Source organism: Ambystoma mexicanum, chromosome 9 (genome assembly GCF_040938575.1).
Source record: "Ambystoma mexicanum isolate Mex_15411 chromosome 9, UKY_AmexF1_1, whole genome shotgun sequence".
Lineage (NCBI taxonomy): Eukaryota > Metazoa > Chordata > Amphibia > Caudata > Ambystomatidae > Ambystoma > Ambystoma mexicanum.
Genome location: NC_090931.1, coordinates 650,056,068 through 650,076,123, shown reverse-complemented (window position 1 = coordinate 650,076,123; position 20,056 = coordinate 650,056,068). Strand labels below are relative to the sequence as shown.

The following is a 20,056-nucleotide window of genomic DNA, read 5'->3' as shown; positions in this document are numbered from 1 at the left end:
GGTCAAGGGACAACCGTCACTGTGGTCAGATGGGAAAAGTTGCTTGGTTTCAATCCCTGAGGCATACTGGTGCTTAAGTCTTGGCCAGTGAATATCAAACTCGTTGAATGACGGGGCAGTGTTTTAATCGTGTTGTCCAGCAGTCCGGGTCGTTCTGCATTTTTCTTTTTTCAAATAAGAGGGGCCTTGAGCTGCATACTCCTTTGGTACACCGGCGAATATTACATAGAAACCGGAGGTGAGTTTTATAGGGTGCGTACGTACGCCTCCAGGGCGGGGCAAGTTTTCATCTATACTTGCAATAGGCCATAATGAATTCAGCAGGTGTCACACGAAACTCGCTGCACTGTGGCGTTCTGCTGAAATAGGACTGGGAAGGGAGGGGTTGACGCGGGGCCTCTATATTTTTGTGTGAGGAGACAGAGCAACGTGTTCCTGATCTCACAACCAATGTTTAACCGGACGTGGCGCAGGTCAATATTTACTGACTGGAGTAAAGGCCTCCCCCTGCAGCCGCTCGCCGGGACAGGGAGCAGGTAGCCGAGCTGCGCCGCGTTGCCCTCCATCGCTGCTCGCTCACCTGATCAAGGAAGCGGCAGAAGTGCCGCGCCGCGCCGCGCCCCTCCCCGGCTCCCCTGGCAACCTTCCCCCGAAACGAAACCGCCAGCATCCCTCGGAGACGGGTAAGAGCCGCGCGCCGCCAGGGAAGGGGGTGGGGATGGCCCATAGTTTTCAGAAATGTACGAAAGGAAGTACCGCGGAGGCTCCCCAAGCAGATGGGTCCTGCGCATCAAAAGCATGAGAATGCCTGTGGACATAAACGACAGACTAGTGCACCCCAAAAGCAAAGTGTCAACACCTAAAGTTACTTGGAGAATAGGGTATACGCAGGACTCCCCTGCCACTGGGGCATCACGGCGATTCCTCTCCAATTACAGTTCACTGCTCTACATTCCAAATACCTCCTGGGAGATGGTAGTTCGGTGTTATTTTTCTCTGTATTGGGTGTTTTGTAGTTCTACCTTCTAAATGCAGGACTACAGGTCACATAATGCAAAGAAATGGACTGCCATGCGAAATGTTGGTGTTTATGCACTGCTAAAAGTTACCAAATCCCCTAAGAAGTAAACGTAGACTAGACGTTGCAGGGTCCATTTGATTATTAACTAAAATGTCAGCACTGGACCCTGGCAGCTCGGCCACCTGGCTGGCTCACCCCAGGTATTGCGCCAAATGCAAGCTCCCGAACAAACTTTCCCACCCACGTAAAACTAATCTGAGCATCAAACTGGCCTTCTCTGAAATCGAGAGCAGTCCCCGAAGTGAAGCAGTGTGCACCCCAAAGCCAGGTATTCAGATGAGTTCCTCCTCGGTAGAAGCTGAAGGAAAAGGGATTGTCCGTGTGTCTCCCGCCGAAGCGTCTATTTGCCATTTTCAGATAACAGCATGCCTCGCCCCGTTCCCCCACTTTAACGTATTACATTATCTTTCAGTTGAAACATCATTTATTTTGTTACTGTCATAGGGCTAGAGATCGAATTTGGGTGGGGAAGCAGCAAGCTGGTTGGGTATACGCATGCTTGAGTGTAGCATAGCTCTCAACCATTTATGTCGCAAAGGCGGGTGAAAACACCCGATTTTATTTTTGGCAGTTGAGAGGCCCATTGAAACGAAGGGGCTTGCAGGAGGCTTGGCAGGTGAGACAGCTGTTTACAAGGCGGGTAACACCCGCCAAAAGCGTGTGAGTTGAGAGCTATGGTAAGAGCACATTGTGTGTGGGGTTAAGTGCTGGATCGGGTGCTCTACAACACGTGTCGGTATTTTCTGTTACCAGCAACCCCATGTAGACTCTGGACTGGCCCTGAGGTAGGTCCCGGGGATGGCGTTATCGCCCGTGACGGCACAGGCGGCTGCTTTGCCATGGTTAACCATGCAGGTGCACCGATGTATTTTATTTCAGAATTGGAGAGGGTCTATTAGAAAAACAGGAATACTTTGTTTTAATTAATATGTAGTGGGGTTTCCAGTATTTTCATAGGTAAAAAAGGGACACTTTAAGGGAATAATGTGCAGCGCAAGAGTGTCTGTTTCTTGTGGACAAATCTCCTACCTCTCAAATTGTTTATTTTCCTGCGTGTACTTATGTCCCTGTAAAGTTTGGTCGTCTACGTCCTTTCTCTTCATGTTTTGCTCGTAAATCCTTATAGTCGGGACATTTGGAGAATTTTGCTTAGTTGTGCCTGGAGTAAATCTATATTATGTTACATCATTGTATTTCTAGAGGGGGTGGGGGGGGGGCTACAACCTTTGGCTCTCCAGATACTTTGGACTTCAAATCCCATCCACTCTAGCCAGCATAGTCTATGGTGGGACCTCATGGTTGCTGTAGTCCAAGACACCTGGAGTGCCGCAGGTTGCAAGCCACTGTTTTAGAGTGCATATGTGCCATCGATGGTCTCTTGGCGTTAAATTGAAAAGTCTAAGAAGACTTTCCATAAGACTTATAAAGCCCACTGAAATAGTCTGGTCGTGTTAGTAGGCCGCATTAAAGATCTCCACAAAATTGGGTGCGCAAAAAAGTCTGTTTTTTTATTGTAGTATTTCTTTTTAAAAGTAATACATTTTCCTAAGAGCGAGTGGAATGGAGCTCCATCAGCATGGGACAACACACTAAAGGATAGGCCTTCCATGTGGGTTTTATTAAGTCTTGGGAACAACTACTCATATTGCTTGTTTTGGTGTTTTATTTACACGGTGCTGCTTTTAAAAGGGGGAGGGGAGACTTTAAGACTGGGATAAGTGCTTCAAGAGGGCACCTTGAATCGTTTAACTATGCAAGCCCCGATGAAGCATCCGTTCAAAGAGTGCGAAACGCCTGGTAACCTATCACGCCAGTGCTCCCAACCCAAAGTAAAGAAATTGCAATAACGTGAACCATTATTTCTTTTGTGGACACTCGTGTGATTTATGAAATGTTTAACAATGTATTTCTAAACTTAGCTCTCGGCCCCTGATCAGCAGCGCCTCTGGGAAATGCACTGACTCAGAGTATGTTTTTATAAAGCTTAAATGTGCAACTGTTCTGTTAAGTAAGCAGTCCACCACATTTCTTAATCACAGTTCAGGTTTTTCCCAATAAACTGTACTTTTTTTAAGGAACATCTTGGGAAAATCTGTACATTTTAAAGGACTTATGTGCCAGTAACATTGGCCAAAACTACAAAGTGCAAATACTTCTTCGTACAATGCAGATTTCAAACTGTGTCATTTTGGGCCTCAAAACCGATTCTCTCTGGCCTGTTAGACCAGCTCTTGCCAGTGCCCTATGGGCGATTCTGAACCTGGGAAAGAGGAGGGAAGGAGACACTGATTCAGGGCAGAGGGAAAGAGGAATGGCAGTAGCAACACAACGTTGGTTTCTTGTAATGGATGCACTATGAAGTCGTGGTTTTTACATGCATCCCTAAACGAGCACTGGCAATGCCAACTGTTTGGGTTTTTGTGTAGGCATGGCAAAGGCAATTACATGCCAGGCACTGGCCTAGTGGCTTTAACTGGCCATTAATGGTGCAAGTACCTGGGCATCTAATAGCAGTGTCTGGCAAAATACTACTACTCGTACACAAGCCAAAAGTGTTGACTTTGCCAGTACTTGTTTTTAACAGGAATTCAGTGAAGTACACGCTGAGTGCTTATGAATCCAAAGACCGTCCTGCTAAGAGATTTTTAATTCACCAGTGGTGACTGCTTTGAAAAAATGCCGGCAGGCACTTTGAGTGCACAGTTTGATGGCAAGACTTCATTAAAGCGAGCTCAGAGTTGCCGTGAGGAGGGGTTTTGGGTGGTAAAGGCTGGATTAGCATGTCGTGGGCAGTCAATGGTTGGCAAATAACCAAACGGCTACAAGCTGTTTGTCCCTCCTCATATGCCATTTCTCCCGATCTGTCCTCTAATGCAATACTTTTAGCTTGTAGCTCGCGCAAGCACCACCTAATAGGCCAAACTAAAAAGAGTAAATAGTGAGGTTGTAAGAGAAATCGCGTGTAACAGTGCAAATATGTCAGTACTAGAAACTATAAATCCGTGAGACAAGTGCCATCCCTCACAGCCAGTTGTGACCCCTTCTTTCCTGTGCTTTCTGTACTTTTTTGTGGGGACAGAGTGCGAAATCCCGCCTGCCCATGGATTTGTCTCCCTCCCTGCCCCCCCTCCAGAGGCGTAGACCAGGTAGGGCCTGAGCAGGTAGGGCCCACCTAAAATCTGTAAACACCCACTCAGCAGGCTATGTGGGCATTTACAGATACTAATCTCACTGCAGTGGGCCCAACTAAATTAGCTTCAGGCCCCACTTGTTAGACACTCCTGGCTTCGTCTCTGCGTCCCTCCCGGCTTAGCCAAAGGACCTGTCTGCCATAGTCAGTTCCCTCAGATCTTGTCTCGTATTGCTAAACTTCGTCCATCTTCATCTGGCGTGACAAAATATTAAACTGTGCCCAGCTGCTGAAGGCCTGCATCACTGGGTACGATGGGGGATGCTTCCTGCTTCCCTTCATCATGACGAAGGCCCATATGCGCATGTGTATGGTCGAACGTCTCGGCCGGGGCATGCTGGCAGGGTCATTTTCTTAATGTGTACTCTTTGTGCCTACCATCTGCTTGCATGTGTACTGTGGAAGTTGTGGCGAGCGCTGTGTGCCATGACCCTAACCCTACCAGGCAGCATGTTATCACCCAGCTCGGCTGCATGTGTTTTAGTAAACGCTCGCATAGCCACAACACCCTACACAGGCCCTCCCCGGGGGCCCTGCATTTGGTTTGCCGGGTTTGAGATTTTACTTTGTTTACCTAGCGGGCTCTCCACACATTTCTCCAAAACCCCACCCCCCTGAAAATTAAACACTGACTCGGGTTGTGGAGGGGCAGGCCGCAGTTGCTTTATTAAGCAGGAGGTAGCTTACAGGTGCTCCGTTACTTGTTACTTGGTAATACAACATCAGAATTCTGCTCTGAGCTGTAAACCCTTACACTTCCCCCACTTGATGGCTGGCAGCATCCATTGTGTGGAGCTGACTCCGTTTACTTTTCCACTTTATTAATTTAGTAAGTCAACTTCTAACACTCCCCATTTCAGCAACGGCTTCACTTTGCAGCCGATTCCACTTTACTACTTTTCCCAGGTGCAGGATCGTTAAACATCTTTTCAGCCCTGTCGCCTGCCCCATTGCTCCCTGTTGGCCAGGTGAACATGCCCTCCATACACGACCCTTAGCTTCCAGGTCCCTATCTTATTCCTCGCCCGGTGGTCCTGTACCTCTTTTGCCTCCACACCCCTAACCTCCCTTGGTACCTAACCTCTGCCTCTTCCACCCGGTCTCCAGGCCTACTACTCGCTCCCCGTTACTTGTGTGACTTACCCTCTTGCATGCCCCCATTAGGTTTCCTGTTCTCCTTCATTCCCTATTGCACTGCCCGCTTCCGTTACCCCTGTTGACTACTCGTTCCCTTGGGGGTTGCTTCTCCCCCCCCCCCCCTCCCCCACTCGCCTCCCCCTTTGCTCCCCCATGGTAACAGAACACTAGTCCTCTACCAACTCCCCAAGTTGCTGCGCCGCTTTTCCGTACCTTTGGCCCCTAACTAACTGGATTCATCTGCACCCTGTAAACCTTGTGCCTGCCAGCCCCTACCGTCAGTTGCCTAGTCCCCTGACATTCTAGATCCTTGCACCTTTCCGCCTCCCCTTCCATCCCACCACCCGCATATTCCTCCCTCATTTTATTCCGTGGCCTGCTGAGTTAACTACTCTGCCGCCGACAATCTCGGACACTACCAGTCCCTTGTGGATTCAGGCAGGCCTACTCGCCTTGAGCACCATGTAACTCCACTTGATACGGTTCTGCTGTTATATACATATTACACATTACGATTTGTGGGCGGGCAGGAAATTCTTTCTACACTGTCAGATCGCCAAAGAGGGTGTTTCATTGTGTCCTGGTGCTTATAAGCACTTTTTTAGGGGGTGGGCTCACCTTCCCCTCCCAACCCGCCCTTTTTTGCACCTTGGGTTTCCTCCTCCATGCCCATCTCCTAACTGCTGGAGTCTGTGAGGGTGCCCCAGCTGTTCCCTATTGTAGGGGTGGATGGGGGATATGTGGGCCCAGGGAGGCCTGCTGGTCAATGCGGCTATGGCAGCATCCTCTACACTCCTCCCTGCGCTCGGGGCGTTCCCTAGCTGTTCCTAAAACCGTGGCAGCAAGACATCGGTGCCTTCGCTGCTGGTCATCCATCAGGATTCTAGACAACTTCCCAGTCTGGAAATGGCACCCCTGACGAAAGCTGGCCATAGAAAACAGACCGGGTTGCTTCGGAATGCCTTTAGTAGGAAGGGGGACATATTGGCAGTGTGGAGATGGTGATATGGGGAGTCAGGGGTATCTTAGAATAAAGGAGGCCACGCAAGCTTAAATTTGGAACAAGGCAGGTTTCCTGTTTACATGGAGTTGGCTTATGTGCAATCCAGTTGGCCAGTGATCGATACTTTTCGTGCTCATCCTGCCACTGTGCTTTATCTTCTGGATATGCGTCTCTTCAGGGCATTGCATCTCGGTCTAGTGCCTGGTTCTGACTTGTGTCCTGTCAGACGTGCTACAGTAACTGCTATTTGGTGTTGATCAGTCCCTCCACTGTTCAGTATTCCATAACTGCCCATTAGGGTCAGTCATTTCTTACTGCCCGAGATCCTGCAGTGCTGCATCCCTGAAGCCCCAGGGACCCGGCAAGCAGTGTTTCTTTTATGCTTCTCCTGGCCTGCCGATTGCTCAGTAACTCTGCCACGCCTCACAGGTCGCCCCCTGCGGCCTGATAATGTTACTTAAGAACAATTCGGACACATATAGTATATATGTTAGGTTTGTATAGCAGTAGTTACTCGCTCCTGGTTTCCCAGCGGTAGCTCCTGGCTACTGGTGGATGCCTGCCACCCAGGAGCTAAAATTGGCTCCTGCTCATTGAATCTTAATTTCAAACCCTAGCCTTCCCCCGGGAAGGACAGTGTTCCTAAATACACGATCTGCCAGTCCATCACGGTCCTCAGTCATTCTATGCACCCCTTCATAATTCGCTCCTCAGTCATCTTCCATCCTCAATCTTTCTCCAGTCATTATCAGCTGTAATCCTCACTCCTCCACTTTCCCTCTTGTTTTGTCAGTAATCAGTCACAGTCCTCGCATATCCCCGATCTTCCCCCTGCACCCTCTCCTCCGTCATCACGCCTCATCTTGTGCTTCCTTTTCTCATCTAGCATCCTCCTCGTTCTTCAGCACTCACACCGCCTCGCCCATTCCTCCCATTGTCTCACTGATTGTGTTCTACACGCACACACCAACTCAGACTGCTTACATTTGACCAATAAAAAGACTTCCTTCTCATCCATATCCTAGTTTAAAATGTTTCAGAAAGCAGCGCCTGCAGCATGACTTATCTTGGCGCAGAACCTAGATGGATTTATCCAATACACGATCAAAGCCAAGTCTCGGGGGGCCTAGATGAGAAAACAGGTTATTATTGGTCCACTCTAACAAAATGCAGTAAAGGGTCCGAGCTGCTCACAGAGAATCTGTGAGCAAGGACGACTGGTGGTAAATTAAGGAGACAAAGCACAAGGAGTGAGGATATCTGATGCACGAGTAAGGAGTAGTGAGGACCGAGGTTTGATGGAGAGGAGTGAAGTGTGAGGACAGCTGATGACTGAACAGGAAGAGTGCATGTGAGAAGCGAACCGTGATACATGAGGTACAAGAAATGAGGCTGGACGAGAACGTGAAGTGAGGCAATAAAGTGAAAACGGAAGTGTGAGTGAGGAGAATGACTGAGAAGGAGCAATGAAAAGAAAGGAGACAGGTATGATTAAGATGAATGAGGACAAATTACTGGATACAAATGTACATATGGGGAACGAAGAGAGGCAGAGAGGGATGATTGCGGAACGAGGAGGAACATTTATGATGAACAGCAATTGAGGAGTAAGTGTGAGGAGGATGACTAAAGATTGAGAACAAGTGAGGAGAGTAACTGTTGATGTTCTAATATGGATACAAGGAGTAAATGCAAAACTAACATTTTTTGAGGTCCCTTTATTTTTTTGATATGTGGAAAGTCGTTCCAAAGTTTTGTTTGTATATGGGCCAGCATGCTTCTTCCAAAACAGTTTCTCATAGGATGTAGTGCATTGTTTTCAGTTTTAGGAGGTATTGGGATAATTGTTGGCTCCACAGTTGAGGTAGTGTAGATGTGTGGCCCAGTAGACCCATGGGCGGGCAACACATAGAAGAGTCTTTAATTTTGTGCTTTCTCATAGGCCCATCTAGAGCATTGAGCACTATGAAAATGTGATCTCGGTTTAAGGTGCACTGCCATTAGAAGGCGCAAGACTACATTTAGATACTACGCCACATATGAGTCCAAGAATGCCATTCATGGACTTGTTGGCCCCTGCGGTAAATTCTGGTAAACTCTTTGTAGGGCTGACAACAAGGAGAGTTAAGGAACGACTCACATAGCACAATTCAAATATCCATACAAAAAAAAGATAAATCGCCTGTGTTTTGAGATTTTGATCAATATAAATATTCTATTTTGTAGATGGAAAATTAGTCATTTTGGAACTGGTACGCATACCACCAAGAGGTGGCAATTTTTCACAGAAAATGTCCAATACGGAAATGTACTGGATCAGCACGTTACAGTTCCTGGATCCATCGGGGATGAATGAGGAGTTTAACCTTTTACCCTTTCTTTGACAATCTAGATTGTTTACTTATCCTCCTTATGACTATTATTGTGCATTTACAGCTGATGTACTTTAATTTTAGTAAAATGTACATCGATGTCTATGAACTTGATTTATAATTACCTAACATTGTATCCTTTGGGACCGTCTTAATAGATATATTTGTAATATTTGGAATGAACTGGAGGTCCTATTATAGCCTTTAAATACCATATATTTATTAATATTGTTGCTGAATGTTGGGTGCAAAAACCGCTGTGCTTAGTATACAATCGCTTGTTGTCTATTTTGTGAAACCTCAAATTCTTTTGTGGATTCTCTGCACGTGTTGGAGTCCATCTTATTGATTTTGATTCTTAATTGATCCCTTAGACACACATTCACTCACTTCATGACTACTCTGATTTCATGCTCCACAACCTATTTCCTTGACTTCCTGGTTTCTCATTGACCGTGTCTTGCATTTTGGCTCAGGTATGCTAGTTAGCGAGCTCTTATCTTTCTTGTTTCACTCGTATACTTACATTACACATGGACGTGGCACTCGCTTACGTCAGTAACCATTTATGACGTCTAACGTTATTACGTAATTCTGACATTGCATGATGAATATCGGGCATCTTGCGACAGCACGTTTTTGCATGCTACTCACGCAATGCACACGACTTCTTGCCATGAACTAGTAAGTAGTAACGCGACTTAACATCACTACCCTCTATTCGCTATTGATTTTTCAGTGTCACATCTATATCTTTTTCTGTTATTTTGAAAGATTTTTTCATTTTTACACATACGAGACGTGTTGGACCGCATATTATCCTCAACGACTCTGGTTGGCCTGCCATTGCACTAGAAGTTAGGCTGTTGGAACAGTACCTCATTGGCTGTGGTAAGCTTCTGATCATGCTAGTTTACTATTCACTAATCATCTTTCATTCTACTTCCTTATTCTTGTTGATTGTTTACAGATTTTGGACCTGATTCATAGAAGCTTTTTATAATGTTGCAATCCAATAGGAAAACGCTCTGTGAAACAGACCCTCTATCATCTTCTGAGATACGGATCCCTTTTTAGAAGTTATTGAATTGTGATTCTCAATCCTATCGGATGATGGGGTTTTCTCCATGAACAGGTGAATTGATTGAAATAATCATTCCTATATAACCCCGATGGGGCTTAGAATATATTATGAATGTAACTGACTCACATCTTTTGTGAGTTTGTCTCGATATAGATTGAATCATGGATACATGGAAAAAGGTTTATTTCATTCCATCAAATTGTTACCGTCGACGGACCATTCCATCGAAAAAAAATGCATCAAAAGAAATTGCATCGAATGCTCCCCTTTTTTTTACGCTTTAAAACCCATTAAAATCCTTTACCTTCAAAAAACATGTATTCAATGCTTTTTTTTGATGCAATTTTTTAGATGGAAAGGCATTTGTTGGTATTGCATTCGATGCAATGACCAGAGATGCCCATGAAAAGTCATGAAGAAAGTGTTCCTGATGAAGGTTATCGCCTGAAACGGGTTGAGCTCACCCCATTTTGTTTTCAATCTATATAACATTCATTTTAAATATTTCTTTGGTTTAGAATAAACTTTTTTGAAAATGTAGTGGAATTTCTGCAAACCTTTTTGGTCCTTCAACCTTAAGAGTGCAGGGGACGGAAGTGTCGGCTACTTTAGGATACTTGGTTTTTCCTTAGATGAGCAGTGGTGTTCAGGTACAAGACTGGAAAAATGTCACTGTCAAAGGCTATAGCTTGGCGAAGAAGGTGGAAAAGGGGGTGTTAAAAGTCCCCATGGTCCCAAATGTAGATTGGTGTAGAAGGCCTTAACCAGTACCTTTTTATGTTCTTGTCTTTGGGGTTCAACAGTTTTGTGCCAGGATTATCTGTGGAAAACTGGGTACTTTTGGCCGCAAGCTAGTGTCAAGCCAAAGAGCGGTGGCACCAGGAACAATGATGCTGTGCTGTTCAGCAGCAGCCACAGCTTGCAGATCGATGTTGGAGATAGCAGGCGATGTCTGGTTGGCAGTGCCAACTCTGTGGCCTATGGTGTAGAGAAGTGAAACTGGCCTGCAGCGAGCAGGCTTGGCTGACTGAACACAACATCTGGGTACTGCATCCACATCGGTGTAGAGCTCAGACGTTTGTGACCATGCAGGGGTGTAGAGTAGGTGTCACTAGACGACTTGGCGGGTCTCCGATACAGAGAAGCCAAAGCTTTGATGTTGAGCAACAATTGACGGAGGCAGGAGGTCATAGGTGAATCCTGTGGTTCTCATGCAGTAACTTGGATGGCATTTAAAGTGCCCAAACCTGAGTCGATGCAAGGAGAGCCAGGTGTTACTTCTTGGTTCTGTGGTTGCAACAAGTCCCAATCAGGGGCTACGGGACAAGGAGTCCTCCTGCTCTCACTCCAGGGAGCTAGGTTGCACCTACAAGGGATCCTTCAGCTCCAGTGCAATAGGATCCTGGTTCCAGTACAGCTAGTATAGAGGTATCGGTCCAACAGTAGTCACCTCCACTGTTCCCTGGGGATGGTTTGCGTACACGATTCTCCTTTATGTGGATGCCTTCTGTCTGCACCTCTCTGGAAGATGACAGACTGTATCTCCAACATAGGTTCAGATTACTTAGTCTTGTCCTTGTGGAAGTACAGAGATGAATCGAAGAATGGGCTGCTCCTGTTCTTTTAAAGGCAAAATGTCACAGGAGATTGGTCCAAAGCAAGCCTGCCATAAGGGGTCATACCCAGGCTGCTGTAACAAGTTCCCTTTGCCTTCTGACATCACACCCAGAGTACCTTCCCCACTGGAAACGAGGACACAAGAAAAAAGAAAAGCTCTAGCGGAAGCCAAGATGGACTTGCTCTTTTGCTTACTTCTCCCTTGTCCTTACTCTAACTACGCCCCTACCCATGCCTGCCGATTATCAAAGGGACTCTAGTAGTCTGCACTCTGGTGTGAGTGGCTTCTGAAGCGCCTGTTGCAGGGGACCACCTGGGGGCGGTTTCTGGGCCCTGGGAGGAAGGTGTTACCCGTACTGCAGGAGAATCAAAGGGGCAGCATCCTAGCTATTTATTGTTCCATGTGGCTGTGGTGGATAAGTCACACCAGACACTTAATGTTTCAGTCCAGTCATAGCTGCCCTTGCTCATAGAGCTCATATTCGGCGATATCAAATTGCTGTGGCTGTATAATTGGGTGCTCTTACCTGTCACTGTGCCGCAACTAGGCACGGCGTATATTTAGAGATGTATCTACCGCCGGACTAAGGCATAATATTTCATTTCAGTTCAGAGGTGCCTAATATGAAAAATCTGTCAATTCCTGCGAGAGCTTTTTGTCCCAGCAGCTGTCGGGGATGCACATATGACTTTTGAAACTTCCCTGTGCCACTACAGAGCTGGGACTGAGGGTGCCTATAGGCTGCTTCAGAAAAGGTATATGTTGGCGCTACCAGTTTGGCATGGAGCATTTATGAAAGGGTGAGGGTCTGATCAGCAGACCTCCCCTTTCAACAACAGAATTAACTGCATCACTTCATATGAATAAAAATAAAAAAAAGCTCAGACTATCCTGTTCTCACCAATTGGCCATTCCTTCACACTAACATGGATTGGCTAATGTTACAGGCCATCTCCAAGTTTAATGTTGTAGTGATTTCAGGCCCTATAATTAGGTTGTTAAGCAACTTGGGTAGATTTCCTTCTTGACTAGCCCATCCTGTATTTTGGTGGGGCAGTAAGTGAGCTTGTAATTGGTATTTGCCCCTTCCTTTATTGAAAGCTGTTTAGATAATGTCGCCATATAGTTGAAAAGATCGAGTACCAGAGGCCTCGTGCATACATTCAACAGCCATGGAGAGAAGGCGGCAGCCTGTGGCACTCCTCAGGGGGATTTATGTGGAGATAATGGAAAATGAGCTACTTTCACCAGTGAAGTGAGACTCTGGCCAACGAGGTAGCCATTTTAACCTCATTACTCCATTGACATTCAAGTGCTCAGAATACATAAACAGTCTACCACATAATCTGCAACAGATGGATCTAGTAGGATTATTGACGTATGTCTAGCTGTCTCCCAGCACTTCTTGGCTGATGTCTAGGAGAGAGGAGTATGTATCACTGAAGCTGGATTGAGTTCATGCAGATTTTAGTTTTATTTTTTTTAATGTATTTTTTTTCTTTCTACTTTTTGTAGCGGAGTGCTTATTTATTTTATTTATTTGTTTTAGTGATTCTAATTTTGTGGCTAGGAAATCATTGCAGAATTCCAGTATGGTCGGGGTATTGACAGTTGCTTTTATTATGTTAGGGGGAAAAGTTGGCTTTGAATAATATGAATAGGTTTGCTCAGTAAATTGAGGTGAGGTTGAATTTCCATAGTTTTGTTAGGATGGTTGAGTTGGTGCTGGCAAGGTTGCAGGGGGATGAAGAGGGGTGTATTGGATTTGTGGTGTGTTTTAATGTCCTTCTTTGAAGACAACATAAACATGAAGGTCAGCAAATCACTGGCTAAGAGTTGGGAAGCGTTGTTGGATCAGGTGACATTATTAACCACCCCAATTGCCAGAGCCAAACCTTCACCCCAGAGTCCATTTAGCAGACACGTCTGGGTTGAGGCAGGTTTTTGAAGCAGAATGATCTTCACACAGGGCTTGAGAGAGTGGGTAAGGATCTCTATTATCTAGCAAGCAAACCCTCCGTTCTTGTGCAACTGGCAGCTGTGCTATAGTCGACAATAATGCCGTAGGCCAACCATTGCAACCCGTGCAAATGTGTCCTTTTAGATTTTTTCATTAGAAGATCAAGAGCTTACATTTAAAATCAGTCTCTAGAAATCATAAGACTTATGAAAACCTCAAATGCTCTTACACACTTAGCTGGCAGTTAAGTGTCTTCTCACTTGGAGTTAATGGGTTAGAAATGAGCCGTTACCAATATGGGAAAGAAGATAACAGCAACCAAGAATACCTTCCTTCTTCCAATCTATTTACAAATCCAATCCTCAGTGTGTGAATTCGTTTGAAACACAACAGGGTAAAACTGTACTAGCATTAGTGCTGTTTAAAAAGGCAGCTTTATGTTGAGCCATGAATTGAAAGTCGATCAAATTTCCATGGCCTACTCAAAAAGCCAGGATACAAGCCAGGGAAAATAAATCCATCCTCTGCCCACCGACATCCTATTCTCGCCAGTACAAATGGGGGGCATATATTTACGTTTGCTCTGCCCAGTGTGACTGGGTTAGTCCTGGGCCGGTCTGTGGTCAACAGGGACCCCTCCCAGAAGTGGGTAGAAGGAACTGGGCGACTGTAGCAGTCTGTTAACACCTCACGTGCCATGCATGTTACCAAAGGTACCACGCTTGGCACATGATGCCTCAAATAGTTTTTCTGGCTGTGATCTTTTTTTTGCCGTTACAGGACAAAAACTTCCAATAGGCACGTGGGAGTAACCAAGAAAACCGAATCAAAACCAGCCAGAGAAGAGACTGGGAATTGCCTTGCCAAACTAAAATGAGACGTCTAACCTACCAACCTCTGACGGATCCCAGTCGAATGGAGGGGCAACAGAAACTAGGAGTGATGAGAGACACACACGTCCGCCCCAAACCAAATTGGCAATACAACTCCCCAGCACTTGGAGAAATCCACAGGGAGAACTAGCGGCAAGAGTCCCTCGCTGCAACCACACCACCAGAGATGGCAAGCAAAACTTTGCTGGAAAAGGGGGAGGGGCTTACAGGGTTCAAAAACCTCATCTGTGTAGCCCAGCCCCTGAGGAAAAGGCAGACACAGATTGGCTTGTAAAGTCAGGTGAGCGCTTCAGCCAATGGAAGGGAGAGGGGAGATCGAACCAGCAGGACCACAGTATAGAAAGAGAGGCATAGTGTGAATTGCAGGGATGAGGCCCGGAGGTGGACCGAGAGACCAGGCGGAGGAGAGGCTATGGAACAGGATTATGGGTAGTTGGTGGCCGATTTGGAGCAGAGTGCAGTTAAGTATTTGTGAAAGAGAGTGGTCTCGGTGGTATCAGTTGCATGTGTAGTGCAATGAAGGGGGCTGGGCTGTGTAAAATGTGAGAGAAATAAAGGGAAAAGTGCATGGGCTGAGGGTTGAGAGCGAGTATGGGGGCATGGCGAGAGTGCATCGGGATAGTGGGAGTGGAGGTAGGGTGGAGTGAAGCAGAAAAAAGGGAGGGTTAAGGTAGTGCGGTAAGGCATGGATAGAGGAGGTGTATGTAGCGGAGGTGAGAAGATGGGACTATTGACAGGAAAGGAGAGGGAGAGTGTGGTTGTGTGAAAACTGGAGTGAGTGGGAAGGGAGAGGAAATGGTGGAAGAATGGGGTAGTAAGATCAGGCAGAGAAGTGTAAGGGAGTAACTGAACCAAAGCACCCCAGATTGCCACTTTTCCCATCGAGACACATTGACAATCCTGGGAAGTGTAAGCAGGGGGCATCTCTGGAAAATACCTGGATGTAGGCGGCGGACAGATAAAGCTTCTGCCTTTAGCACTGTCAGCTAACCCTAGATGATGGGGTTACCGATCGCTAGCTGCCAACACTGGGGTTTAGGGATGCCTGGGCTAGGGAGGGGACATCCATTAGTGTATTTCCCCTCTGCTCTTATCCAGCCCGATGCGCTACATTCAACAGTGCACACATCAAATTAAATAACCTGCTCCTATTAAAACTGAGCGATCCACTTTTACATTGTTTAGAAGAATAAAAACCCTTGAATTGTCTGTGAATGAAGGCCAGCTATGCTGCCAGACCAGGCTCAGAATTGGTCCGATCTTTTTTTTTTTTTTTTTTTTTTTAAACTTTTGTTTATTCATTCAGCTTGGCAACACAGAAACAGGTGAATTACAATAGAGCCTTGGAAGCAAAACAGGGTAATCGGCATGTTACATGCAATACATATCAATGGGATACATAAAGGAAAAGGTAACGACATATGCACCTGGGGGTCCATCGAGGGTCGAAATAACAGGTAAATGAAAGACAGCTCAGGGGCCCCCTAAGGCTGAGTTAGGAGAGGGAGCTGGGGATACAGAATCTGAGTCGGTGTTGGTGGAGGACATGAACGAGCGGAACTTCTGCCATATGTCTCTAGGCCTGGAGCAGGCGGGTTGTTGGACCGCCCAGGATTCTTCAGTGTCGGAGGCCCATGTAGCTGCTTTGAGCCACTGCGCGTGGGTGGGGGGGGTAGGCCGTAACCAGCAGAGTAGGATTGTACGCACCGCTAGTAGCATGCAAAGGCCGGCCAGTTTCCTGGAGTCGCGGTGGAGTTCAGGGAAATCATGAAATAGGCATTTCATTGGAGATGGAAGGATGGGAGATTCGAGGATGGTCGATGTAGTGGAGCACACTGAGGTCCAGAATTGGGTGAGTCGAGGACATGCCCAGATCATGTGGATGTAATCGGCCTCCTCGTAGCCGCATCTAGGGCACCTGGGGGAGGAGTCGCTAGAGATGTGGTGTAGCCTGGTCGGGGTGTAGTGGTACCTGTGGGTCACCTTAAATTGGATCAGTTTGAACCGGGAGTTGAAGGACACACCATGGATCCGTGCACACATCTGGGACCAGCGTTCATCGGTTATCTCGAGGCCGAGATCTGTCTCCCAGGAGCGCCGTAGTTTGGGGAATGTGGGGGGTGATCTGGTTTGGAGTAAGGTGTACAATCTGGAGATTTTGCCCCTCATTGGTTCAGGTGAGGAAAGCTCGGTGATTGCAGGCTCGTCTGGAGGCAATGTTGGGAAGCCTGTGTACTTGTGCTTGAGGACTCTACGTAGGGATGAGTACTGAAGCCAGACGGAGGGTTTCAGTCTAAGGGGGGCCGGGAGGTCGGGCCATTCTATAAAATTACCTTGTTCGAATATATCGGGCAGCAGCTCATAACCCGCCTCGGCCCATGTGCGAACCACGGAGGGAGGAACTCGTGGGACTCCGGGGAGGAAATTCCAAATTGGGAAGTTACCGTGAAAGGGATGGGTGATGCCCAACATTTGCCAGGCTTTGGACAAGGCCAAGGATGTGCATGTCGCTGGGTCCAGTGAGTCTGGCATCGCCGGGGTTGGTATGAACACCAGAGATCGGATGTCACGGTCGCTGACTGACAGCCTTTCCAGTCTAACATGGGGTGGGGGGTCTGATATGTTGAACCAGTGTGCAGTATGCTGGAGTTGAGCCGCCAGCCAGTACTTGAGGAAGTCTGGTGCCCCAAAGCCACCCGCCTCCATTGGGGCAGAGAGGGTCTTAAGCTTAAGGCGGACCGCACCGGAATGCCAGAGGAAGGAGTTAAGAGAGCGTGTCAATGTCTGAAAGAATTCAGCTCCTGGCCACAGCGGAATATTAGTAAACCTGTACAGGAGTTGGGGGAGTACCACCATCTTCAGTACCCCTATCCTGCCTGCCAGTGAGATCGGGAGTTTGTTCCAGGCCTGTATTTTTATCATAAGGTTCGTGAGGTATGACTGAAAATTATCGTCCAAGACTCGTTCAGTATGCCGTGACACCACTACGCCCAGGTAAGTGAATCTAGATTGGGCCCATGCGAATCCCAAGGTATCGGGAGGGGGGAGCGTGCTGGGTGAGAGAGGAAAAAGGGTTGATTTAGAGCAGTTCACTGTGAGACCGGAGATCCGCCCGAAGAGAGTAATGTCTGCAAGTATTGGAGCAAGGTTAGTTTCGGGGGAGCGGATTTAGAGAAGAGCATCATCGGCATATAGAGAGACTATATCTGAGGAGCCGGCCGTACGTAGACCTCTATGTGCATGGTTCTGGCGAAGCATGTCCGCAAACGGCTCCATTGCCACAGCGAAGATTAAGGGCGAGAAGGGGCAGCCTTGTCTGGTGCCCCTAGCTATTTGGAATAGGGGGGAGCAGCGGTCCTCCGTGCGAACTCTAGCGACGGGGTTGGAGTAAAGTAGCTTGACCCAGGATACAAAGGTGGGACCAAATTTGCATTTATCGAGCACCCGCCAAAGGTAGCTCCACGAGACAGAATCAAAAGCTTTTTGCATGTCTAGGGTCGCGGCCACCGCGTGTACGCCAGGGTTCACTCTACTCATAATATTGAAAAGACGTCTCAGATTTAAGGAAGTGGAGCGGCCCGGGATGAACCCCGCTTGGTCAGGGTGGATGATGTGTGGCATGTAGGGGACCAGTCGTAGGGCGAGTAATTTTGCGAAAATTTTAACATCGCAATTGATCAGTGAAAGCGGGCGGTAAGAGCCGCATTGAGTCGGGGGTTTGTTAGGTTTTAGTAGGACTGTTATGGTGGCTTCGCGGAGTGAAGGGGGAAACTGGCCTGCCTCCAACGATTCCTCCCATAGAGCCACCAGGTGGGGGAGCAGGATGGATTTGAACTGTTTATAAAACTCGACGGGGATACCGTCTGAGCCTGGGGCCTTACCCGAGGATAGAGAGTCTATAGCATCTGAGAACTCCTCAGGGGTGAATGGATTCTCGAGGGATCTGATGGTGTCGGGAGAGAGAACCGAGAGTGGGAGACCATTTAGATAAGCATCGATCTCTGCATCGGTGGCACTGTCAGAGGGTGCATATAGAGATTGGTAGAAGGAAAGGAATTCCACATTGATATCTCCAGGGGAGGTGGCCATGGAACCATCGGGTCTCTGAATTCCGGGAATGGGCGGGGAGCCGAACTCATGGCGGAGGAGTCTGGCTAGGAGACGGCCAGGGCGTTCGCCCTCACCGTACCTCCTCGCTCGCCCGGGATTATCAAGAAACTTCAGCTCGCGGTCCGCGAGAGCGCGGAAGGTGTCCAATTCAGTGCCGATTAAGGCGAGGGTTACAGGGGTTGGATCTAGGGAATACCGCGCTTCAAGCGAGGATAACGTGGCCTCGCTCTCGGCGATCTCCCTGCGAATAGTTTTGAGGATGCCATTTTCCTTGGAGAGGGCTATGCCTCTGATGTAGACCTTAAAGGATTCCCAGAGGGTAGCCTGTGAGGACACGGAGTTGGTATTGATCTCGAAAAACTCCTCGATCGCCGATTCCATCTCAGAGCTAAACACCGAATCGAGTAAAGAATGCGGCTTCATTCTCCAGTGTCTGGATCGATCCCGATCTGGGCCCCAGCATAGTGTAACGGTTACAGGGGAGTGATCGGATAGGGTCCTGGGGAGGATTGTCATGCCCGATACACTCCTTATCAGCCCATCAGACAACAGCCATCTGTCGATCCGAGAGAAGGAATCGTGGACCGTAGAGTAGAAGGAATAAGAGCGGGAATCAGGGTAGAGAAGCCTCCATGCGTCAAATAAGGATAAACGGGGAAGAGAGGAGAGTGTAGTGTAGGCCGCTCTGGAGAGTTGACGGGGTCTGGAGCCAGATCTGTCCAAGTCCACGTCAAATATCGCGTTGAAATCGCCTCCCCAGAGAATCGGTACCAGAGGGAAGCCATCCAAGAGAGTTATAAGATCAGAGTAAAATCCGGGATCATCAATGTTGGGACCGTATATATTCAACAGGACTACTTCCTTATTCTGTAGGATACCGTGGAGTAAAACGTACCTGCCCAGGGGGTCGATAATCGTGGCTATGGGGTTGTACCTGAGGCTTCTGTGAATAAGGGTCATAACCCCGCGGCTCTGAGTGGAATAGGTGGTGAAGTATCTTTGGGGGCCCCATGTTTTAGCAAATTTTTCGCAGTATTCTGTGCAGGCATGTGTCTCCTGAAGGAAGAGGATTTTAGTCCCATGTCTCTCGGCTTGAAGTTGTAGTAATCTCATTTTCTTATGATTACCCAATCCCCGCACGTTCCAACTCATGAATGTCAGGGTTTCCCCACTCGACCCTCTAGGGATAGCCATAGAGAAATACGGGCGGGTGGAAATGTGCTCCCCATGGGCGGTGCTTACTGTGGATCAATCGAAAACGCCGATGGGGCCATGATGCTTCGGGCTCTGCTCTTTCTGAGAATACCAAGCTGCTTTTAACATTTAACCCCGATCCCCCCTCCCCCACCCACATCCCCCCCCCCAAACGAAGGGATGAACAACCCACACCCAAGCAACCAAAACAAACACGATGGCATCAACGCCTGGGGGGCCTGTGTACCGGCCTGGCGGCGAAGCTCCGAACTTTAAGGCAATTTAAGGATAAACATAGTGCCCACTAGTATTACCCGTACCCACCCAGGGGGGGTTCCATGGGTGACGGTAGGAGAGATGGGCAGCAGGTGGTGGAACAAGAGAACTGGATTGAAGAAAAAAAAATGTGTATAA

At 47.7% G+C, this 20,056-nt stretch overlaps 1 protein-coding gene across 2 annotated transcripts in view; it reads left to right on the top strand.

Moving 5' to 3' along the window:
- Positions 1-247: 247 nt before the first annotated feature.
- The window catches only part of SERPINF2 (serpin family F member 2), a 236,873-nt gene continuing 217,064 nt past the window's right edge, over positions 248-20,056 (top strand). The window contains exon 1 of one of the 2 annotated variants that reach the window (XM_069615370.1): positions 248-683. The gene's annotated coding sequence lies outside the window, so the exon portion shown is untranslated. The remainder of the gene's footprint in view (positions 684-20,056) is intronic. The other variant, XM_069615369.1, reaches the window with a different exon arrangement.